Source organism: Ptychodera flava, chromosome 3, assembly GCF_041260155.1.
Source record: "Ptychodera flava strain L36383 chromosome 3, AS_Pfla_20210202, whole genome shotgun sequence".
NCBI lineage: Eukaryota > Metazoa > Hemichordata > Enteropneusta > Ptychoderidae > Ptychodera > Ptychodera flava.
In genome coordinates, this window is record NC_091930.1 from 16,383,433 (window position 1) to 16,410,500 (window position 27,068).

Here is a 27,068-nt window from a genome sequence, read left to right on the forward strand (position 1 = left end):
ATGAAAATTGAAGTTTTTTTAAACCTAAAGCAGAGTTAGAACACACATCCCCTCAATTTTAAACAACTCAATAGCTTTACATGAAAATTACATAAAGCAAAAACATAAAGGTTAGTGAAGCATGGTTCTGCTTGAAGTAAATGGAGAGCTTTATTCTGACGTTTTGCAAAAAACAAACAAACATATTCAAACGAACACTTCTTGACAGCCTAGTCCAAAACTCAGAATCTCACAGCAAATGGATTCACCGAATATTTTTCCAAATCTATTAAGTTCGACTGCGTACGACTAACAAATTGATGCATTTGGGGAGGTTAAGAAGAATTAAAATTAGATGCACATTCCTTACTTATCGAAAAAAAGTAGTCCCGGTACATAAAACACAGATAGCTAGGATGAACATTATTGTAATCTGATAAATTATTATTAATACTCCACAACCAATGTTAAGTACAGCAACTAGTCATAGCACAGCAGATAGATATGGAACTTTGTTTGACGCTTGTCTTTTACTAAGGCCCGTATCACTTTCCGTCTACCGCTTGAAATTACAGGGCTCCACAAATGAAAAATCCCATAGGAGCATATATAAATGGAGATATGTAGACTATGTAGACTTTGTTCAGCGACTTAAAAATATACATACCACTTTGTTCAGTGTTACGTTACGGCTAAGAAGTGGAAACATGTGTTCGGCTGAAGGAATTCTAAATCCGGTATGAGGGCCAACCATGGTGGTGCAATTCGTCAGAGTCTGTATTGTGTTCTTTTCCAAGTACAATTCGAGGAAAGAGGTTTTGAATACAACAGCTGCTCCACCCGTTGTCATCTTGCTGAGAGTGAAGTTAGCTACGTTGTCAACCACTGTCGTGAGGATTTTCGTGAGACGTCTCTGTATTTCTGTACTTAAGGTTTCACTGACATCTAACAATATGTCATCCATAACATCTTGTATTTTGGTAAATAATCCTGCAGGGAACATGAACAGATTAATTTTCAACCTCTTCGTTGAACAAATTTATCTTGATAGGAAAACAATTTTTGTTCACATAACGTTATCAAAGACAAAACAACATTCCTTACGGATATTTATGTCAATATCGAGCAAATCATCTATCGAATTCTTCATAGGTTATAAATAAAATATGAGTATTGTCAATTATCCTAGGGATGTAAAAGTGGATGCATTTGCTGGCGATAAGACAGGTCAGGAATTATCAACTTTCTCGCTATTTTTCGAGAATGAAACCCGATATAGCTAACCATGTGAGAACAAACAAACATACAAACCTGCTACCCACTGGATAGTCATATTAAGTGTGAAATTTCCTTCGAAGAGTTAATATGTCAATGTCAATATCGTCAGGTCTCTGCCAAAGTAAAAGTAGCGATGATTAGTAGGTAAAATAAAGATACTTATAAACACACTGAAGCGTTTGACAATTAAGACAAATGATAAACTTTGCTAATAGGGGTGGCCTAAAAGACATGGGCGAGGAAGTGTGCATTGTTTTAATAGGTTATCAAAGATTGGCACATGTTCTCGTAAAGGTTGACAAGGACACTACTTTAGTACTTCAGTACGCATGGCTCTATTAATGTCGCACATGTAATTGTTAATTTAATTTTTTATCATATACCCATGCCCATATCGATTCATCCTAGTGACGTTCAGCGTAAAATATCAACCGTGATATTTCACGGTAAACGTCGAGATATGCACGATAAACGTAGTCGGTTTTGGAGGGTTCCCGGACTACATTTACAGTTTGTTGGTAAACAGCGTAAACAAACAAAATGGCTGCCACTCTCCGCCTGCGAAGCGATGACTGCGACGTACAAATTTGAAGGGCTTTGAGGAACAGAGATATTTCGGGTTGCTAAATACGGAAATAACACGTTGAGTCTTGTATGCTTTCCCGGTTTTTTTCTGTTTAAGTTCTTGGTTTTTATTTGGACTAGCTCCAGCAAACATTCTGCCGTTCGCACGGTCTACCGAACAGGTATTGAGCGTGTGGCATGACAGCGATGTCGCGCGCACGACAACTGTTGACAAGGCAACTCTCATGGTAAACAAACAAAATGGTTGCCCTCTCCGTGCTGTACGACGATCGAGCGCGATCGAAATCAATCCGGGGAGATTTAGAGCAAGGGACAATTTTGATTGGTTAACGATTGTAATAGCATATTGCACCTTAAAAGATTCCTCTAATATGACGATTTTTGAATCCCGGTGTCTTTCTTCTTGGGTTTATAGAGATACGGCGGACTTGCAACGATGTCGCGCGTGATGTTGACTTCTTCGTGTAGTTAATGTATGAAGCCTGTTCACATAAATATTCCGATATTTATGCGCAAGGCGTAACAAAGTAAAGCCTCGAAATTTAAGGTTTTTCGTACTATTAATAAAATTCTAGATCTGGGCATGGGTATATGATAAATCGGTTATTACCCATTATCGCTGTTCCTTGTGTCGTGTCAGCATTCGAAGTCGAGTGTCTGACGCACCACAAATGACACGACACTCGACTTCGTTGAGTGTATGACGCATCACAAATTTGTCAATACCAGTCAAATTTGTCAATACCAGTTAATTATGTGAAGTCATATCCATACATTATTACTGATAATGTATTCCATTATTCAGCATTGCGGCCCACAGCGAGCAAGTTTTTCCGTCTTTTGAAAACGAAAAAAAAAGGACTGCGCATTTCAAAGGAGGGAAAGTCGGATAAACCATGTAATACACAAAACTATAAATCTTGTGAATGGTGCACAATATTGATAATAATGTCTTACTGTACGATTTATCACATTTTTTTGAGTCCTCACGCATGCACTTGTCGTCTGTCTGGCTGGCGCTCAGCATGTCCCCGTCCGATACGCTGGTTGTACTACTACGTTTGCTTACAACATGGTTCGCTTCGTTGCCGTATAGGTGAAACAGATCTCAGTACGTTTGCAAACTCCTAGACGATACTGGGTTTGACACATGGCATATTATGTATGTCAGTGGCCATGTAAACTATGCAAGCTTGAAAGGCTACTCGAATCAGCCGTAAACGGGCCAACAACGGCAGCTTGCTGTCATCAACCTTGACCGGAAGTGTCTACGGAAATTACTACGGAGCCATTCAAAGTCTCGGTCCAAGGTCAGCTACTACCAACAATCATGACGACCGTGGACTCTCCGTTGATCTAACATCTCGGCCACCTAATTCTGATACACTGACTGTAATCGGAGACAACTTTCATTCATCGTTTTTTTCTCCTAGTGGTTTTACCTTGCCTTGTTCTCGATATCGCGACGGTACGGAAACCCTCCAGTATGTTTGTCAACTGTACCTTTCAAGCACCCGTTTATGTCAAGTTTTCTCGTTCGCCGAAATAAAATAGCTCTTCTCAAGAAGCCATCGAAAATTAAATTTATAGACACAATTATTATTGAAATATAAACATTTGAATAACAATGTTGAACTCTGTTGATATCGTTTGCAATGAATGCTGTACTACTAGCGACATAATAATGATCGTATTGATCAGCTGATACCATGGCATGCAGCTCGCTGATCATGCTGATGTCGATGCATGAACATTCCGTTTTCTTCATCTCTGGCATTTCACTGTGTCGGCTTTTTGAATGGCATGATATTTAAAGGTGATGTTTTAAGTTTGATATAGACGGTAGGGATGCAGTTCCTTTTCATTCCTTCGAAAATACATCGTTTTTCAAGTCAAAATTGAAGCGTGAAAGTGTTGGTCATTTTTGTGCTGAACGTGCGTGTTCAGTGCAGTGCAGTGTGGAGTGCGTGTGATGTGTGCAGAGTCACAACGCTAACTGGCTTCAAACTCAGTTTAAATTTCCTTTTTTATTCGTTTTCTACAACTACAAATTCACTGGCATTGCCAAAACTATAAAATAATAGCAATAATGCACCCCTCCCGGCCCATAATGGACTCAAGCAAACTTTGCACTCCATAATGTACGAGGCGAACGCCTCGTACATTATGTCGTGCAAAGTTTGCTTTCGTCCATTATGGGCGGGAGGGGGTGCATTATTGCTTAATTATCGCCTGTTCCTTGTGTCGTGTCAGCATTCGAAGTCGAGTGTCTGACGCACCACAAATGACACGACACTCGACTTCGTTAAGTGTATGACGCATCACAAATGACACGAATGCTGCTACGACACAAGGAACTGGCGATATTGGGTAATAACCTCTGATTAATTAATAGACTCTACATTTTATATGAAGAATGCGTTATAGATCAGATGGAAAGATGCTACAGGCTATGATCCAATTTCACAGTATTTACATTCTGCAAGATAATTAGTTTTCGGGAGACAGTATTGTTAACTGGTTTATTAGTACAAAATAATTCACACATTCCTACTTAATATATTTAATATCGCCATAATTCACCCCCTAAAATCAACACCCTAAGAAGATGCAAGATTTCTTTATTAAAAGCAAATTACCTGTGAGATCTTCGTTGATTCACTTGAGTTTAGGACGGTGGATGAGTTGCTCGTAACTTTATTGTTTCCATCATCTTTATTATGTATTATCCATCATAAAAAAGAAACAATTCAAATAATTCGATGATATAGAAACGTAATTAGTTTGTCTTGAAATAATACAGCGGTACAATATGAAGCGGTCGAAATGTTAACATGTAGGCAATAAGTTGGAGTTTCTCTCTCTCTCTCTCTCTCTCTCTCTCTCTCTAACAGAAAGTCCTTTGTACGGAAAAGAGAGAAAGGATATGTACATGACATTACTACGAAGCCTCATTTTTGAATTTGCAAAGTATAATTATAATTATATCGTCAACATTTTCTAAGATCTGCGACTTTCCTCATTCAAACAATAGTCCTTGAGACCTAAAGGCTCTCATCATAACTTTGTATTTTAAAGTATCATGGGATATATTTAATAATGGTGCACTTTTGTTAGCTCACGTTTTCTTTTATCATCATGATATCATTGTGTTGTATTGTGACAATATGAGATATTCGTCCTCAACTGGTTCATGAATGCCAATATTGCAAAATATCTTCAAAGATTGGTAGAACAGCAAAAAACATACAAACCAAGGAAAGCATGCAAGCACAGTTGAATAGGGAATATTTTAAGTTCAAGCTGACATTAGAACTATGAGTATGTGTGCAATATGTGAATAGGATTACCTTTTTCTTCACATAACACATGTTTTTTCCCTTCGCATGGCATACTTAGAAATCTTCCTCCCCTAAAATATATATAACAATGCATGGTCAGTATCGTGCACCTATAGTGCCATTTACTCAATATTGCAGAATACGCTTTGGGACAGCTATCCCAGAATAGAACTTAATCCTTCTATCGCTAAATGTTAAATGTTCGGCGATAACAAACTCTATGGTTCCATCAATTTGCTTATTGCCCTTTTCAATGCATCAATTGGTAACAAATATAAACAAACAAAACAGACAACAGAAAAGGTAAAAGGAAAGAGGCTGACACGCTTTGCAAAATGAAAGTTGTCCTGGAAAGATCTCAGAAAGACTGCATAATTTACTTTTGTGTCAGTCTTTAGGCTGTCATTTGCTTATTTGAATCGGTTTCGAAGATCATGAAATGGAGACGAGAGTTATCGGTAATTTTAGAAAAAGTGCTTAACAGTTTTCAATATGATGTATATCAGATTTAATACTACAAGTTCACTGCTAATATACGATATGATATCAACTTACCAACATAACACTATGCATGATCCCCCTTTATAGGAAACATCAAAGCTTGTTAGACTGTTAATCAGAACTGATTCGTAGTTTGTTTTAAACTCCCTAGACGTGACATCATAGGAAGCATCTATTAAAGTACATTTGCCTTCTCTTGAAACATTAAGAAAGTCCATCGCACTGTAATAGTCCGCCATCTCCTAATTTGCATTAAGCGCAAGTCAAACTGCTCACAGAGTTCAACTGCCTGCGATTTGTTCCATTTATCCATGACGACAAGCTCCGCCGAGTCTTTTGGTGTTAAAGGAATACATTTAAAGTTGAGAGAGATATCAGTGTTAAGCGACCAGGAAATCATAAAGAAAGGCATTCAATTTGAAACAATAGAATAAAAAGGAGTGTAGAATAACTTACTAGATTTCTCACATATCGGGTAAGCGTAAAGGTCACAAGACGTGCTTTCCCACTTCTCTCCCCTGTAAAGAAATTTCATCGCCGACACTATCCTTCATTAAGAATGTTAAGGGCATTTTAATGACAACATTAATTTGACTTTGCTGTGTGTACCGTGATTAACTGTCTGTTCTGTGCTGCTTTGTCTTTGTAACAATTGTATTACGCATTTGACCCAGTGTTATCGGATTATGGATTGGTATGATTGCGATTATTATTCTAACATGGTTCTGCATGGCAAAGATAACACTTTACGCTCGATTGTAGTGCTGTCCTTGCTTATGTGAGTATTTCAATGGAAAGTGCAGTCAGTTAGAAAGCAGTGACCGTGAAGATCATTAGAACGTCAGAGTCATCGCTTTTTACTGAAATCAAGTGACTATGGTTTACATAACTACAGAAATGATAGTTGTAGATACATACCAGATAGCGATGCAGGAGTTCGGACTCGGAATATGATTTTCTGCGAACGGTTTATAGGTAAGTTCCACACCATCACTTGTTTTTTACTATTGCTATATCAGATGTTACTGTAGCATCAATCCAGTAAGCTTTGCTACTGTATGCGATATACAAGTAATCTTGCTGGTCATTACTGATTCTTGCACTATATGCCCGTGTTTTCTTCACTGTCGTCTTTCACTAGTCGTAAACCAAACCGTTCGCACATCAGTCTTGCTTGGGACGGGCTTCCGAAACTAAAATACGTATATCTTGCCAAGCTAGGGACAACGGTGAAACCATGTGTTACCAATTCGAGATTTATGTTGCTCACATAATCACCTGAATGATGATGCATAGACTTGCATGAGGTCTAATTTATTAATAAGTAATTAATGTACAAAGAAACCAAGAAAAAATACATTATTCATTTCCGGTCCATGCACATTACTCCATTTTGTGCCTTCAATATTCAAAAATCAACAAACAGTTGTCTGGCTTTGTTTTCTTTTACTTTTTCAAAATAATGAAGTTCGTACAATTAATCACTTAGCAAGCAGCACACATCTCGACTTGTAGTGTATCGTGAAAGACTTCACGTAACTGATGTAGTATTGCAAAAAAAATATATTTGTATGAAATATTCCAAACTGGCCCTTGATAATATTGATCCACTGTGATCGGCCAATTTTAACAGATCTGAAAATTGCGTTTCCTCCTCCTGAAAAGGATTGAACAGCGATATATATATTATGTAGAATGACAAACATAATTTACACAAAGGGGGGGGGGGGTAGAAATAATATAGACAGCTATAAGTTTGGTACCTGTTCCACATGCTTCGAACTCACAATATACGGCACTAAGTTACCTAGCGAAGATATCACAATCAAAACAGCTGGTGTTAATTCCCACCCTTGATAAAGTTTGATTCCATAACCGGGCTAACATAAAAGGTCAACAGAAGCACGATCTCTCCAAAGAGGACCTTGGCAGATGCATGAAACTTATTCCTCATGGCGACATTGGGTATTGTAGACTTGGCGAACCACACAAGACGAGATCCCCGCCCCACCCCACCCTTTATTTATAATTAAAATATTTTCAAATTTATATTCATGTAGTAAAGACAAGGACAAGATAAAAAACTGTTTGGAAATAAAGAAGGTGTCGTGGCTTTAAAAATATCACAAGCGTAATATTTTAGGTCGCTGAGCCCAAAAGGTTCCGTTCGATCGAAGACAGGCTTGTAGCCAAAACGCTGTCGTCAACCGGAATCTGCTTGTCAGAAGTCCCGATCCCGATCGTTAACGTTTATCTGTTACAGACTTTGATGTTTCCAGTGATACACAAACAGCACGTCGAAATGATTGTCACTTGGCGGAAAGTATCCCTTCGTCTACTTTCGATAAGACTTAAAGCTACAGCTTAAAACCGATGTGTTTGTTAGCCAAACGATGCATGTTTGATTCATGTCAATAGTATTTTATGTAATGAAGAAAATATATCGTCTTTCTTAGATTGTCCGTGTACGAGTAGCTTTCCGGTTGATCAACAGGTATGACGTCCGCATTCAGCCGGGCGAACGGAACTGCGAGGATACTAAGCTTATCGATCGATGGACCACTGCTTGCAGACCATTGGCATTGGGTCTGCAAAGCAGTGGCAACCCTTTCGTTTATGGGGAATAGGTTAAGCAATTTCTTTGACATGCCTTTCCTGTTTCAGCTATCAAATTCTATGAAACACAACTTTTACAATGACAAAGTATCCTCATGTTATAGTGGAACTAGATCAAGAGAATCCCGATGAAGTCAACGCGATGTGTGTACATTGCATGAAGCAATGTGAGTAGCATCAGGGAAAAAGATAATAAACCCATTTTGATGTGGTGGTATTACCTTCCACCAACTTTAAAAGAAATCCTATCATATTTCTCGGCACGACCAGTTTAAAGAAAATGGTCGCCTGGCAACTATATTGGATTATTGAGTGATCACGTGACCCTGTCGGGTATAGTCACTCGGAAAAGTCGTACTCCCTAAAAAGTTCTTTCACTGGGGATAAACCACCGTATTCTCTGTTTGTTATGTTCGTGAAGAACAGTGAAAGTATGAGTGTGGGTATTGAGACCTGGCGAGCCGCAATTGACATGTTTAGGCAACCAATTCTAGGATGTCTGTCTCAACTTGTGGTCGGTACATGCCTTACACACAAATGTACACACAAAGGAAACATGGGATGACTGCGAAATTAAAGTATGCCACTTTTTAAAAGAAAACTTGCAGATTGGAGATGCTGATAACGAGAATACTTTGTGCATCGAAAGAGCCCTTAGGCTGCCTTATAGAAACACCGATGGTAATCCTCGAAGAATAATTGTTAACTTCCTGTCATATAAAACACGGTGCCGTGTACTGAAAGCCGGTCGAGCCTTATTGAAAGACTCATATTACAAAGTCATGGAGGACTTTCCACCATCGGTTTGGGCCAGACGAAGATATCTTATTCCATTCCCTCAGAGAGCGAGAGATGAACACAAAAGAGCTACATTGATAAACGACACTTTCCTCATTGAAGGCGAGATGTTCGAGTTCGATGTAACAAGGCAAGAACTCACTAAGATCAAGGGATACAGCCGGCCTACTGTGTCTTTACCCAACAAATTTGGCTATCCATTCGCAACGTCAACGGATTCAAAATTTTCTATTGTTTCCTGGAACTGAAATGGTCCCAAAAAGTATCTACAAAATAAAGAAGTATGAAGAGCTGTCTTTCAAAATGCGATGTTGTTGGTATATGTGAAACTTTTGCATCATCTGATTCTGATGTTGATACATTCTTACCGGGGTTACTCAACCTTTTCTATTTCTCGAAGACGAATCTCGCAAACCGTAAAATTGTCAGGAAGGGTTAGCTCAGATCAAATCTTTCACGGTTTGTAAAGAGAATTTGTAAGTGGATGATGCAGTTTTCCTCGTCTTTGAAAAAAACATGCTATATTCAATGCCTGATATTACTATTGGTATGGTGTACGTTTCACCTGAAGGTTCATCAATCTACAACATTGGGCGACAAAATTACGCCTTAAAAGTCACCTTGAGCATATTTTCGTTAGCTTTTTAGACTTTCATTTAATTCTTGCCGAAGGATTTTAACGCACGCATTGGAAACATTGAGGATTTGATTGTCCAACAACATTATGACGAAGATCCCCTTTTCTCATTTGAAAAAAAGGCGTTCAAACTATTTGACGCTGTTATTGTTCCTTACATATGTTACGATAGTGAAATAAAGGGGTTTGACTATTCTCAAATTATTAAAAGGCATCAGTTTAAATTTGGAAGATTTTTAATGGCAGTAACTAGCAGTGTAAACTCAGAAGCACAACTAGGTTAATGTAGCAGACTACCTTTATGTTGTTTTTATTTCAAAAGAGGTATTTCGTATTGGTCATTACTTCTTGTAATGGACGATAATAGGTATCCAAAAGGGTGTTATTTGTTGCCTGAAAAAAAATTGACGATGCAGGGAGAATTACATGGGTAAGTTCTGTTAAAGACTTACTTTTCAGATATGGTTTTGGCATAGTATGGCTTGGACAAGAAATAGGTGACCCCAGAGGGCTTCTGATGAATCAAGGCATAGAATAAAAGATTGTTGTAAACAGGAGTGACACAGTGACTATAATTTGAACATTTCCCCAAGATTAGGGGTATACTGTACTTTTAAATCATTATTCGAACCCGAAAAATATTGAAACTATTTTATTTACAGCAAAAATAAAGTTTCAGCCGATTTTCGTTTCTCAACATATAAATTAAATGTTGAACTAGGGAGTCATTGTAAAGTTTCAGGCCATGAGAAAGTCTGTATGTACTTAAACTTGGTTCAAGTCGGTGAATTTCTAAAAAAATCTTTTGTAATAGTTTCTCGTGTGTCTCTCGTAAAGTCAGGGAATTAGAAGCCTAGAAGTTGAACGAAAAAGGACTGAACAGACAGACTGAAAGCTGTGTAGGCTACATCAGCGACCAGAATGTTGATATGACTTGCGCAGTGGAAGGCTGGTCCAATTATGTTTTCGCTGATGAATAGCTGACTGAGATGCTGACTTTGGTTGGAGTGATCGCACTCAGCATTTTATCAACAACGCCATGTGAGTTTTATGTACATCTCTTCGGGATCGAGAGGTAACTCCTCCCAATATGCCAAATACGATGATGTCATCTTATGAATAATAGATCAGTAAATACAAACATCACCTCATGAATAATTTATAGCAATGCAGATCGTGCAAGAAAGCCAAGTCTGTGATTCCGGGAGAAACTCCCCTGTATAGCGTTCACCCCACTCGTTGCGTTCAACCCACTCGCGCGTTTCATATGAAAACAGAACACAAATCATCGCGTTCACCCCACTCAAATATTCACAAATCGCAGACTTGAACCAAGTCTAGTATGTACTGTGAAACTGTCAGAAATGTTCAGCTTATTGACATGAATATCATTTTGCATTGATCTGTCCATTTTACGAGGATATCAGGGTTACACACATTCCCATATCATTTAACTTTAATTTGTAAATCTTCTTTCGTCACAAAAATTAATAGGTAATTTCTCAGTTGTCTTTACATTGTCAAACGCATTTAAAAGATGTGAAGAGTTACCATCTTTTTCAAGGAGCTAGCACCTTCATGGTGTAAGTTTGGATATTCCGAGTGCACATAGCTATTGTTAAATTAGATAATCACGGACCATCTCGTTATAGTATGTCCTCAGTAAAATGTGCGATGAGGCGAGGTCTTGCATTGAATAAATTTACATTACATTACATTACATTACATACATTACATTACATTACATTGGATAGTGCGAAACAAATCAATGGCGGACGCATCTCCCGAATTGCCATGATATTTAATTGCAATGATCTTTTAGTGTCTGGTATGAAGGAAAAACTTTCACAGACGAGCATAAAGAACACGGTATTCAATGGACAGAAGCACACTATTGGTTGAAAGTACATAGGAACAATACACTTGAGTCTAACAATACATTTCTAGGATCTGTATAGTCAGCGTTGTTGGCCCAAATAGACGGAGGATAGAGATGTAATTATTCAAAACAAACTCGTTAATGAAAACTGACAATCATCCGCTCAAACAAATAGGCTAATATGTTGCAGCTATGACCCAGTCAATTGAGATGAATTATTGGCTAGGCAACTAATTAAAATGTGTACCATAAAAAATTGAGCACAATACGAATTTGACAGGTGGTCTACGTACACGTAAAAGTTACTTGTACTGCCTGATCTTGGTTCTTATTCCAATTGACATATTCTCTTTACGATTTAAAATTGATAATCATGTTTCACAAATTACCTTCAGGCTGACAAAAGAAAACTGTTTGTACCTGTAAATTGGATTATCTATATTCTAATTTTACTAGAAACTGACCGCACTTCAAGCAGCTGGCTATCTGGCTCTTTCTGCATAGGGCGAACGGGCGTTTCGATCGCGTTCGACTAATTTTGCAAATTGCTTTTACGAAGCAAAAAATCCATCTTACCGATATAAGACCAAGACATAAAACCATGTGAAATAATTAGCACAGTTCAAGGTAAATAAATAATTAACCCGGTCCAAGGAACATATAGAGAGTGACTATAACACAACAACAACTTGATGGTCTTGAACGATAGCGTAGGGATAATATCGGGTGCGCAGAATGGGTTAGGGTAGCCTGCTAGCGTGTTTCACACCGATGGTTGACTAAGAGTGACAACTTTCAAATCAGGCAAAAATAAGTGCTCAAAAACTTAGGGTAAGTAGGCCGAAGGAAAGATATTTTTATTTATTTTTTGTGAGACCCATAAAACGCTGTAATTTAGATAATTTTCTCGGCGTTTTTGAAAATCAAAAACTGGTTTGTTGTTACTTCAGTGGCCTTTAATAGGTTCGGGTGAGTTACCAGAAACACAATCTCAAGCCATCAAATCTCTGTCTTGAGTGGTGTAACATTACCACACAAAATCTGAATATATACAACAGAACCTCTTAAATTAGTTCAGTTATCTGCATTCCTTGAATCGTTTCCTCTCAAGTGTTTGTACTTATAGGCTCCGTCTTGCTCGACATTCATTATACGAGTGACAAGATCTTCCTACATATGTAGTTTCAAGTAGCAATCGTCTTCAGATTCTTGTCTTTGGAATATCTTATAACCATTTGAGAAACAGTACTCTGCGAAGACTGACCGTCCTAATCCATAACGTTGATGATGACTCTCTCACACGTACCAAAGTTAATTAAACATTCGCTATATTGTTCAATCTTGGCTGGCATCATTTGAAATAAAATTCCTCAGTATACTGTGTCAAGAGAGCTGAAAACACATAGGATTATGCTTTCATGATAATGATTCAGGATTATAATATTTTGAAAATTACCATTGCCAATTAGCCTGAGTTTTCACAATACAATTCTCTATACAGTCAGCGTAGTCGAGCCAAACAGACGGAAATTAATTTTGATTTAACGCAATTCTATCAACAGACAGTTCTTTCAGGTAAACTCATACTTTTCCCTGCCATAAACCAGATGGAGTGAGAGTGCTTGTTGGCTGGGAAACAAATTACCCGCCGTAGCATTAAAGTTTGGAGACAATAACAACTTTCCACTCAGCCTATTTTTCTGCGGATTCAAATTATGATGTAAGATAAACGTTTAGCTTGGTTTTTCAGTTGAAGAACATGCTAATTTTTGCTGGAATCTGACCGCAGTTCCAGTTGCTCGCTGCCCTTTACACATAATTCATATGCCGATCGGGGGTTAAGATAGCATTTTGATTTTATAAACTGCTTTAACGAAACAAGTTATCCATTACTGGTGTAAGAATTAGACATCAAAAAAGGTCCGATAATCAACATTGTTAAATTACGCTGTCCAAGGAGCACATAGAGAACCATTGCTCAGTGATGATAAACGTAACCAACTATCATGTTTCTCACATGAAGATTGACTAAGAATGACAACTTTCGAAGTACAAAACAAAAAGGTGCGTTTGCAGCAACATACCACCGAATATTAGGGTTCGTTAGTCGGAGGGTATATTGCCTGTTTCGTTTGCCCAGACCAATAATACACAGCAAAATTTAAAGAGTTTACTGATAAGGAGGAGAAATGTCGTATAGGAGTGATACACATGATTATTTGCATTTGCACTGCAGTTTCTACCCTTTCTTTGTGTTTTGTGTAAGCTTTCTGCCGAGGAACTGTGGATGTGTGTAAATGTTTATCCCTATTTTTGACGTTCATCCCTATTGTATGCAGCATTGAGTGTGTGGCGTGTATCAATTCGTTGGTATGCAGATCAAGAACGATGCACCTAATTGCCACATCTGCATTTTTTTCGGTCTTTTTATGACGCATAATTGCATCACCTGTCGCTTCCATCAGCGATATCGTTTCCAATATTTAAGGTAAATACAATAAGGGATTGACAGTCAGCCTACACGAAAGTTAAGTTTCCTTCCTGATCCTGTTTGAAATTCCAGTCAAAATATCTTCTCTGCAGTTTCAAATGATAATTATATTTCGCCTATTACTTTCAGGTAAAAGTGAAATGTATATCGTTAAGCTGGCTTCAAAATCAAAACCATGATGCACAATATGGCTATACTAATTTCACTCAGACCGCACTTCCAGTAGCTGGCTACCCTTTACACATAAATTCGTAGACCAATTGGGAGTTTCGATTGCATTTCACTTATTATTAAACGTGCTTTTACGAAACAAATTATCCCCGTTACCGTTGTAAGAATTAGACATCACAACGGCCCGATAATTAGCACTGTTAAAGGTAAATATATAATATACCCTGCTCAGTGAACAAACAGAGAATGGCAATAATAATTGAGTGATCTTGACACGACCAGCGATGGGTATCTGGTACCCAGTATGAATCAGTGTTACACACGTGAAGATTGACTAGAGTAACGAATTTCGAACAAGGCCAATTAAAAAGAATTAGTGTCTCCGCCGACGTACCCTCGAAATAAGATTCGGTTGTAGACGGGAATATTCGTCATTTGAATTTTGCTGGTACATGGTAAAATTTAGAGACTTTACTGATTACATGTATATTTTAGAGTTGGTCCAGTGACAAAAACGCACACATTTATTTTTTTTATTTTTTTTTGCTAAATCTAATGTCACCAAATTACCGTCGTGAGTCGAAACCATGAACACTGTTACACAGCATATCAAGATTATTCGTAGCAGTGTAACACTTCTTTACGAAATCTGCATATCCACCATAGAACCTCGTAAGTGATTTCAGTTACCTACTTTCCAAGCATCCATGCCTCACTAGCTTTTGTAATAACAGACTGTGTCGAAAGTCGTCTCATGATTTACAGTAACAAGATCTTCCAACATATGTCGGTTTTAACTGTCTGTTGAAAACGCATCGGCCCCGTTTCAAGTCACATTCGAATTCGTTTTCAGATAGTACGTATATCCGAAATCGTTTATGACCATTTGAGAAAAACAACACTCTGCAAAGATTGACCTACCTGTTTCATGTAAGAAGGCAGCAAGTACGATCCCAATTATAACATTGACAACGATTCCGGGACACATTTTTCGATGCCTGTAATTCATGGTCATCACTCTACTTTCATCCAAACGGACTTGCAACCGCTTCGAGTGAGCTGTTCAAACTCCGAGATGCAACGTCTTGCAATAACGAAGAACCAAAAGTAGCGGATGAATATAATTTGATGTCTATCTGCCAACGGCTGTATCAGAGACGCAGGACTTGACGATTTAACAAATCATGTTATTTACCAATAGCGAACTCTGCTCGTTTTACGGCTTCGCTAGAAAAACATGTGTATTCCATGACGTCACATGAAATAGTCATGGGATTACATAATTGTCACATGAACAGCTTTTTGTAGTTTTCGGTTTGATGTACATCGGTACGTACAATTATTGTTAATGATTGCAAAAATATCATCACGATGTGCATTATCTCGCGGGACTACTTTTTAACGAGTGAAACGGCCCATTTAAGAGTACATATGCAATTAAGGTACATGTGCTTTTATTCATATTAAATATTATCAAAGAGAAATTTTGAGACACCGAATGATATCTGTACCAATGAGACATATCGCTTTCATCACGTGTACTCGCCATTCATTATCTCGCGCTATCCCAACCAAAGGCAAGTCAGTCGTTGGCGGGAAAGGGGAGATCTCACAGGTATTGCCGGCTGTGATATCTACATTGAACCCTACTGCAGGGTACACGACCTTATTTAACTCAACGGATGGCGCCCTGGTGCAATTGAAAAGTTCCCTAAGGGACTTTTCTCGTCTTGGCTCGCTGAAAGGTACACAGGATTTCAATGTTTTACTAATTCAAAGTAGTGACAGCAGGGAGACATGAAAGCTTGCTTTCAACGACACAGTGAATGTCTTTATTCTAAGTTATCAGGCTTGATAGGTGCCTTCGCAAGATATCCGCTTCTTCCATGTCTATGTGTGTGTTGGTATATTTTTCTGTCGGTCTATCATCTTACCCTGGCTTCTTTCCTGTGGTTTTAATCATACAATGAATTATCCTATGTTAAGCAGGCAACTTGAAAACGGCCAAGTGGGCAAGCAGGGAATGTACTTTTTTGCTTTCGACAGTTTTGTTTCCGACCCAAGGGCAATGACAAATGACACAGAAATGGAAGTGGGGACATTTTAAAAAGGAGAGAACAGTGGGTTTTTTTGATAGGGAGTGAGGAAAGCGGGATCTCTTCTGGTGGAGAGTGGAGAATGAAAACTCGTCGGTGGCAGAGCAAAATGTCAAATGTTAATTTTAGTTGTAAGGCTATAATCTGCCCCTAAAAATTTCAATTTGTTCAAAATAAATTCGTTAACGTGGCCTATCAACAGGTGACAGCACCTATGGCTAACAAATTGCCTTATGGGCTGGTTGACTGTCCCAACTACAGAGACCTACTCTCAAAATAGTGAGCATAATTACAATAGAGAAAAAAACAGGTGGGTAATATCAGAATGGTTCTAATGATTTAACAAAATGTCCCTTTGAAGTATTTAGGGAAAATTGCGGGGAAAATTGAGACGATTTGTACGATAACATTATTTTTAAAAAATGACAAGCGAGGACCGCTTATTAAGGCACAGGCAATATGTTCTGATGAGACTGTTGCGGTTTCTTACCTTTCCTGTCTTATTGCTGTCTTCTATTGGCACCGAATCGTTCATCGTGTACTACTTTGTGTTAATAAAGGAGGCATGGTTCCCTCTCGTATAACATGAGCGGTTCATCGCTTTGCCGTCTGCAATTACCTGTTTAATTGTTACAAGTTCATTGACCCTATTGACAACCAGATCCTGAAAAGCTTACGCGTTTGACGAAACTTGTCATCACAACACAAAGGTATTGGGAACTGACGCAGTCAACATTGACCATACTGAATATTTAATGGAGGTATCGCCTAATTCTACTGTGTTCACATATCTGTGTATACGCTAATTGTCTATGGAGTCTTTTATAAGGCCATCTGTGCACGGTCGTCCCGTTCGTTTACCTGCTAGCGACTATTTACAGTTTATTTTTATACATGGTTAAATGAGTATGATTGAAAGCATCTACCCATGTACGTCAAAGCAGTGGACCTTTTTGACAAATTCAGGGATTGTTCACCGTTATGTTGTTGCAAGTGAAGGCTTTCCTTGCTCATAAGGACATTTTTTTATGTTGGCGACCCATTGGGGGTTGAGAACTTATAATTGAGTCAACATGTTTAGGGATTTTTCATAAAAAGTGACCCATTTACGAACATTAACGTCAAGCTGTTTCTGTGTTCTAGGTTGCCGATTCCCTACGTCTCCAACACTGCCGTGTGTACGGATGCGACTGCGCCGCCACGTCGGAGGAGTAGGCGGAAATTAATGTTCGCCGGACAGGGGTCCTGAAGCAAGCCCACATCGAGGTGATTAGCAGCGAGGGACATGATCGGCGCTAGCTGCGACGAAGTCATCACAGCGTAAGATTGAGAAATAATTGAGAAACCCCGATCAAATACTATGGGAGGCGCATGTTAAACTAAGGGGAACAGTCGGGAAAAAAGCGAGAACCTGTGATGAAATATTCGCCCTCAACGACCAAAGACGACACCAGTAAATGTTGACGGAAAGTGGTTACCTTCAATGACGCACAGTTGTCTTGGTATGATGCGACATGAGTCATGTGATTTCCTTCTGATGACCGCAATAGAGTGACAAGTGTTACTTGACTGTCTCTTTTCTGACAAGTAACATAATTTATGACGCAAAGATAACTTTCTTGCAAACTTGTGTTGTAAATGCCACAATAAAAAAAAAATGTTATACATATATATATATATATATATATATATATATATATATATATATGTGTGTGTGTGTGTTGTTATATATATATATATATTATATATATATATATATATATATATATATATATATATATATATATATTCTTCTAATAATCGAATTCAGCAAAAACTAAACGTAAGCGAAACCCTAAATATATGAACGGGTGTTCTATGGTCCTGAGGAAAAGTTCAATCCATATTCTTTATCCCCTTTCATATTGCCATTTGATATCCTCATTTTCTGCAAATCTGTTGCTAAACATTCGCTTCAGGCGTATAGAATTGATGACCTTAGACACTGAGCTGAAGCCCCAAAAATAATGCCATCGGATTTTGTTTACGAAAACGATGGTGAGTGACGACACTCTGTTGTCTATCAGGACAGCCTATGAAGCACAAGACGATGTCCCGTAACAACTTTGCTGATTCTCCATGAAGTGAAATCGGACCGAGGTTACTAAATGATATTTTCGGACAGACAAATTGCGTAAATCTTCTTTTCTAGCAGGGTTGATTAATTTTTTTGAAATATTTAAATTGTAAATATTGCAATATCAACCATGACTCTTTTGTCACTTAAATGATATAATGATTGTGGAATATTACACTATTTCTCAAAGACTGCCAGGAAGTTCTCTTACCATTAAAATTTATGCCACCAACGAAGATGGCTGCACAAAATAGTTTTCGTGTATAGTTTTTCAGTGGGCGGACAAATGAAAGGAAAATTATCAGCGGGCAGGGAAACAAGTCAATATGTATAGTAGGCGGGGAGAAAATTCAATATTTATAGTATCAGGGAAGAAATTTCAGTCATTTTACTGTGGACGGGGAGACAATTATTGGCAGTGGGTACCAGAAAGTGGAGGGAGGGTGACATTAAACGCTAACCACAGAGGGAGCAATGTCCACCGATTGAAATAATAAGTGTTTTGCTTGCACAATTTTGCGCTGATCTTGGCTGCCATACAAGCACGCCTGATCGGAAAACAGCGCTGTGTCAAGCTAGTACGTGTTGCTTGTGACGGGTGAAACCGAGGGGCTAGCGACAGTTTTAACGTCATGTAGCTTTGCATTCAACAGCAAGGCGTATTGCATCCATGCACAGAAAGAACGCTCACCTGGATTTAGATAAAAATTTCGCAGAGGAAATGTACACATGGGAATATGTGCATCTAGTGGGCAGTGGGGAAGTTTCAGGAGTTTGAGGAGAGGGCACCGTGGAGCTTAAACTAATGTGGGGAATTTGAAGCGGGCTTGCCGTAAATATTGAAGGGCTCTGCGCATCAGTATTCAGTGGGAGGGCATGTATTCCGTATATATCAGTGGGAGGGCAGTGACGAACGGGTCTACATTCTCCTCCGAATTGTCAGGTCAAGATCAAAAATTGTAAGATCAGTATATCAGCCTTCGTAAAATATTTTGTGATGATTTTGTTAAAATTGATGATAATTTACCAGTTCGCGGTACCTAATTATGGTATGATATTCAATGATAGACATGCCAGTACCGCAACAATCGAAAGATAATAAACATTTTCCCGTGACTTGTATTTACCACGTCGGTGAACTTTTTCAAAAGCCAGTCAAACAGCGTACGCTGATGTCAGCCAAATTTGGTGACTGCACACGTTAACAAACACTTAACACGCACAAGGCAAGATTCGTATCTCGCTAATAGTATCAATTATCCGAATTGTAAGTATAAACCGGTGATGAAATTAGTTCTGTGATATAAATAAAAAAGAAAACAAGATTCAGTCACGCTGTCAAATTGATTAATGACAAGCAGCGCCTAGCAACGGCCTAGATTCTTGTCATACAAAGGTCATAGCTGCATTCCATGACAAGTTGACATCAGACTATTAATACCTTTCCCGGTTTACTACAACTGAGTGTGCGCGCCACAGCTGCGTCATTGAACACGAAAGTTGCATAGCAAATTGCGATCTGTAAATACTATAATTTAATAAAAGTCTCTCTTCATATGCAAACGTTAAGCCAAATGACGGCTTGATCTATTTTCCTGGTCGTATTAGCCGTCATTATAAAAAAACTATCTTGCTAAGGACGACTAATTCATTTATATGGTGGTCCTCCACAAGAAATCACATATCATCGCTTCAATGATTTCCTCTCGTTAGTAAGAAGGATATTTTAAAGATCATTAGAACAGATTAGTGTTAATCTTGACAATTGCAAAACACCAAAATGATATCCTGAGAATCTCCACAAATTTCTTCCACAGAGTTAGTGTTAGTTGGGCCGATCGCGACATGCGTAATTGACGACTAATATTGACGGTTGAAATTATAGTCAAACATGCTCCAGTCAAGTGCTATTAACCAAATCTTAAGACAGTGAAGCCGATAGTGTTATTAAAGCTATAAACAATGCGTAGTAAGAGGATTTAGTTTAATGCAATCAAAAACCCCACTCGGCCGACGACCTATCTGTTCGTTGGACCATCACAGCTTAAAGGGATCTTGCAAAGGATAAGTGTTATTTCCTTGTATTGGTATGACGATTTTTCATGATAGCAAATTAAATATCTCTTGGTCACTGATTTGGTCTAAATGTCAAGGAAAACTCGTGAAGATGAGCAGAACAGCCGGCAATGTGATCATTTGCACACCACCAATTTGTAGGCTGGAAGTTTCCGAAAGCATGACACATTTACCTTGAAGTCGCAGAGTCTGTATTGTTCAGGGTAACACGCGCAGGTAGACTAACTAGGGTAAGCGTTATCAACGACTCGATCAGTCAGTCAAGCTGATACTTTTCTGCCGTCCAATAATAATGATTAATGATGTCTAACTGCTTGTTGCGTACATACACTCTCGTCATTTGCCTATTCCTGCTCTCTCTCTCTCTCTCTCTCTCTCAAACATTTGCTGTAATTAACATCAGTTTGTCCCTGCATCTGCCATTCACAGGATTGTTACGGGTCCCTCTCGCCTGACCACATTATCTTAGGTGTTTGTTTACCGAATAACATATGCATAGTCTCATTTTCATCCACGCACTGAAAGAAGGCTCACCGGGTTTTAGATGAGCAGTTGCATAAATGAAATATACACATGGGAATATGAGCACCTAGTGAGTGGACAACCGTAAACTTTCAGTGGTAGGGAGAGGGCATTGCGGAGCTTGAAGTGTTGTGAGGAATTGAGAACTGCGCATTAGATAGATTAGATTATCCGCATATTCCAGTGGGAAGGCAGTCCCGAACCGGTCTACTTTCCCATCTGCATCGTTAGGTCAAGGTTAAAATTTGAAAAATTAGTATATCAGCCTTCGAGAACAGTTTTGTGAAGATTTTGTAAAAGTTGACGAACTTTACCAGTTTGCGGCACAAAATTATGGTATGACATTCAGTGACAGGCATGCCATTTCCGCAACAAGCAAAAGATGATAGAGATCATCCCGTGACTAATATTTACCACATCGGGTACCATTTCCAAAAGCAAGAGCAGCAGCGTACACTGATCTCATCAAAAACTTGGCGACTGCATATGTTAACAAACACTAAAGGTGCACAGGACACAATTCGTGTCTCGTTCATAGCATTAATTATCCGAATTGTAAGTATACAGATGTAATGAAATTAATTCTGTGATAAAAAAACTCAAAAGAAAGGATTCAGTCTCGCTTTGTTACCACATGACTGTCGAATTGGTTTGTGACAAGCAGGTCCTAGCAACAGCCAAGAATCTTGTCAAAACAAAGGTCATAGCCTCATTTGATGACAAATTGACATAAGACTAATAACAAGTTTATCTGTTTACCATATTCAGTAAGTTCCCCAACTCCGTGTGTGCGTTACAACTACGTCATTGAATACGAATGCTGCAATAGTAAATTTCGACTTTCTAAATAAATTTAAGTCATCAAACGTCTTCCTTCAAATACAAGCATTAAGAAAAATGGCCACTGGACCTAATTTCTAGCCGTCAATATAAACAATTGTTGCTATGGATGACTTCTATTTCCTTTGCGTCTTGATGGTTCTCCATGAGATATCACACACTATCGCTTCAATGATCTAGTCTCGTTATCAAGGGAATATTCAAGAGATTAGTAGAACAGCTTAAGTGATGATCATGTCAATTGCACATCATCAAATGATTGCTTGAGAATTACAAAAAAAAACAACTCCTTTACAGATATAGTCTTATGTGGACGACTAAAACTTAACATGAACATTATATTCACACATATGCGTCAGTCAAATGCTATTACCCACACCCTAAGACAGTGAAGCCGATAGTGTTATTAAAGCTATACACAATGCGTGGTAAGAGGATTAAGTTACACGCAATCAAAAGTCCCGCTCGGCTGACTACCTATCTGTTCGTTTTGAGCCATCAAAGTTTAAAGCGATCTCAGCAAAGGACAACTGTTATTTCCCTGTATTTTATTACAAATTTTTCATGTTAGTCAGCTAAATAGTCTCTTCACTGATTTGGTCTAACTTTCAAGAAAGAATCGCGAAGATGAGCAGAACTGCAGGCAGTATGATCAGTTGCCCAGCACCAATTGATTGGCTGGAAGTTTCCCAGAGCAGGACACATCTACATTCGCAGAGTTAGTGCTGTTTGGGGTGTCATGCGCAGACAGAGGACTAAGGGTGAGGATTAAATTCACACATTCAACTCGCCAGTCAAGCTTTACCACCGTCGCTTTTTTCAGCCAAGTTGATACTTTTTCAGCTTCAAATACTGATGAACGCGTGCCCAACCTTACATACAATGTCGCCTCAGAAACACATGTTGACTATTGTGTTTGACAATAAAATGGATTGCAACACTACTCCACAAAGATGGAAGACAAATTTGAGATCATAATATAATAAGCATTTATTTGCCGAATAAAATGTGCATATTGCATAAACTACACATGTTGATATTCAAAACTCTTGTTTAGAAAATGTCAGAATACATAAAATAAAAATACTGTCCTTCTAATCGTTACAGTATTTGAAGCAATTGAACTATCAGCTTCGTCACTGCTTGGTAATAAGCCATTGCAAATAAATGGTGTTATTTCTATTTTTTCTTTTGAAAGAGATTTAGTTCCATTCTGTAAAAATTAACCTTATTGCTACTACAATATTTGTATTGTGAAATTTTGATCAACAATGAATACACAACACGTATAAATACAAGGAAAGAATATGTGTGTGTATTGTGATGCAAATCACAATACACACACATATATACATATATTACATAGAGCTTACGGGCGAAATATTACATAGAGCTTAATGGCTGACTGACTTACTGGCAACACATTTAAAGTACGCTATTCAAATCAAGCCCAACATATCCGAAACAAGGCATATGCTAACAGCACAAAATTTCCAAATTATGCCTTGCATTTGAATTCTAAGGACACACCATTTAAGATATCACGGGCATTCCAACTGAAAGCCACTTGTTACTCAAATTTGTCTAAAGAGTGCAATCTTTGTCTGACAGCTAAGCTATTCCTAAATCAATGCCTATAAGCCCGACCTGTTAATCAAACATTCCGTGATGGTCTCCACCTGCTGACACGAAAACAAATTTTACTTACTTAATTTCGTTCCAACCCATCGCACCAACTGACATGGCCAAACTTGATATTATATGTAATCACCTGAAGTAAATTCATTCAATAAAATCTATCTATCTGACGATCGCGTTAATTCATGAAACTCGAGTAATAGATACAAAACATACTCGATGTGTTACCCAAATTACTTCAAGTACAAAGCATTATGTCTGTTTCTTAAATTCCATGCCTCTAGCAATCATCATACTACTGTTACGCCCAGGATGTACGCCTTTTATAGGCACACATTTTATAAAACCCTAATAAACACGGTGCAATATATGTCCAATATTCTGTCCAAATATATTGGTTCATACATAAATTCAGTGAATATAGAAATTGGATAATAATCACGTATTTACACTCATCAAATTTTACTTTGAAGTAAATCTCAGTAAGTCCAAAATCAAAAGACCGATCAAACTCAGTGCATTCAATAAAATTAAAGAAATGGATACTTCGTGTTTTGATACATGGCCTTATACCAGTATTTGCTAATGAGCAAATTCCCAAGCAAATACGAATCTAAAGCAAACGCTGCTGTATTTAATGTGACACGTGTATACGATGTTTTTGCCCCAGGTTCCAGATCATTCTTGATGATGCAGTGATTTTCAAGTCGTTGATTGATCTCTACACTAAAACCTTTGAGAATCTGTAACGAAATACTAGATCAGATAAGAAATCTGAGATACGTTTTTTAAGTTCATTATGTTGCCAATAGTAATGACAAAAACAGAAATATTACAGCGTTTGCACGGGGAAGGTTACAAATATACGGTTTATCAGAGACAATTTAAATGGACTGTCACGCGACCCTTATGGAAAGAATAATTATGTTACATACAAATTACCGTATTAGCCAATATCCTGATTTTAAGGAAACATTTGCTTTGATGTTAACAGATTTTGCAAGGAATTCGTTGTTTTGAAGGGTTTTTACCTGTCCTGGAACCCCTACGACCGCATAAAGCACGATCTCCATATTACGCTGCGGTAAACGTGGTTAGGTGATTGCACAAACACAACGTGGAATTGACATTGGACTTCGGAGATACCTGAAACACAAGTTAAACACATGCGTCCGATTGTCGTAAACAAAGTAGTATCACAGGGGGTTGTCTACATGTCCGTCCCCAGGGGTGGGTAGGTGTTTCGTTGTATCGCTAATAAAGATATATTCTACCAACCTTTGGTGTTTTGGTCTTAACTTAGCACTGCCCTTGACAATCTTGCGTAAGCGTTTTATCAACATGCTGCGTCTATTATTTGATGAGTTTGAGTGGCCTATTAGCCAAAATAATTAAGGGTAAATACTAATCTGTGGACGCTCTCACCAGATTATCACCGGATTAAATTTGACAAAGTCAATAACGAACGCACCAGCAAGGTATAACTGTATTAAGCCGGTGATAATCTGGTGAGAGCGTCCACAGATTAGTAATTTACCCTTGATTACTTTGGCTAATTAGGCACTCAAACTAATCAGATAATAGACGCAGCATGTTTATAAAACGTATACGCAAGATTGTCAAGGGCAGTGCTAAGTTAAGACCGAACACCAAAGGTTGGTAGAATATATCTTTATTAGCGATACAACGAAACACCTACCCACCCCTGGGGACGGACATGTAGACAACCCCCTGTGGTATTATTATTATAAAGAATTATCACACTCACAGTCGTACAGACAATTCTTTTCTTCATGAGGGAAAATGCCGAGAGAGTTTGACCGGTTAAGAAGGGCTTGACTACGCAGTTTCTGCGTAGTGAAGCGTCATTACGTATTCATTGTGACCTCTGGCCAGCTGTCAATATCTTTGGGGCTTTTGTCTTTTGGCCTGCTTGCATATGCGTCGTTGGACACGACCTGCCAATCATCCAGGTAGTCAATTAAACTATTAATTGACTGTTTACCGACCCAATTAACACTATCCAGCAGTATCAGTCATATTTTAATCGCGTGGCCCGGGTGGGCACAACGTAGGAACGCGTGTATTTCTATGTGTACGTTTCACTTATGGTGTTGTTTGTACCATGGAGGTAGGAATGTTTGTACCATCGTGCGTTTGAAGTAAGCTTACTTGTTTCACCTACAGCATTACCTTCAAGGTGACAGGCTTACTATTAATGTTCAGTATCATTGCACCGAGTTCTGCCCACGGTGAAAACCACCTGTTTTGCCACGGTCCCTCTGTGGAGGGACCGTGGTTTTGCCTACTAATTACTGCCCGTCGCTGCCCGTCCTGAATGTAGCCTATCTATAGCTACAGTAATCAGTCAATATATAATACCCCGCGCCTTATAATTTTTATATAAACCACAGTCTCTCTATCCACGAGGGACTGTGTATAAACTTATAAAATCATAGTCCGTGCCGTAAAATTGTTGACTTTCGATGCGATATACAGGTTGATCGTTGAATCGCACCGGCGCATCCATATTTACTTGCCCCATAATCTTACTACTCTGTAAAGGGTGGGTAGATGCAGTTCCTGGGCCAAAAATGAACACCGGGGCGAAACTTTTTGTGAACCCATGTGAAAACATAAATCATTTATCAGTTTTGATATATACTCCTAAATTGTAAGTTTGATCATGGAGGTACCTCCATGGTTTGATCAAAATCGAGACCACATTCAAGGGCTATGCAGACTGTCCATGTACGCACACACAGTGACAAGAAGGCGGCAAACATCTACTTACCAAGCACATAGAATCAGCGAAAAGAAGCATAAAAAAGCTATAGGCTCATCGCCAAAACAAACGCGCCAAGCGCTAACAAAAACCCATACAAGCGGCCCTTTTCAGGGCCACCAAACACTCCAAAAAGAGAACTACAAAAAAACCCATAAAATGACATAGAACACACAAACACTTAAAAGAAATAACAAAAATCGTACACATAAAAATAACGTGACAGAAAAAATGGCCGTGGAAATAAATCAGCTATTTCCAAAGAAAAGCCGACAACAACATGAAAACAACAACAACCTATCATCGCTCAAACTATGAAACTCCGAAAAATAGTACTAGGCAAAGGCCTTAAAATTAATTCGGACGCCAACAAAACCAAACAGAATAAAACCACCTCAGGATTTCAACAAATAAAGTCGTAAAATGTGACTACGCTACATCGTGAGACACAAACAATCGCAACAACACAAATTCAAAGAAAAGTCAAATGGGTTCCACAAACAACAAACACCAAAAACTTGGAAGCTATCTGAAGCTGCTAAACTCGCACTTCTAGAGATACCCTTTCAAACAAGGAAACAAAACATGTCGCGTGCTAAAAGAATCGCGATAAACCAGCTTGCAAACAATAGACAAATTTCGGGAAAAAAAAACCCTCGACAAGGGTCGGGTTTTCGTAATTGTCAACACAAACGATTACGTACTCGAATGCGAAAGGC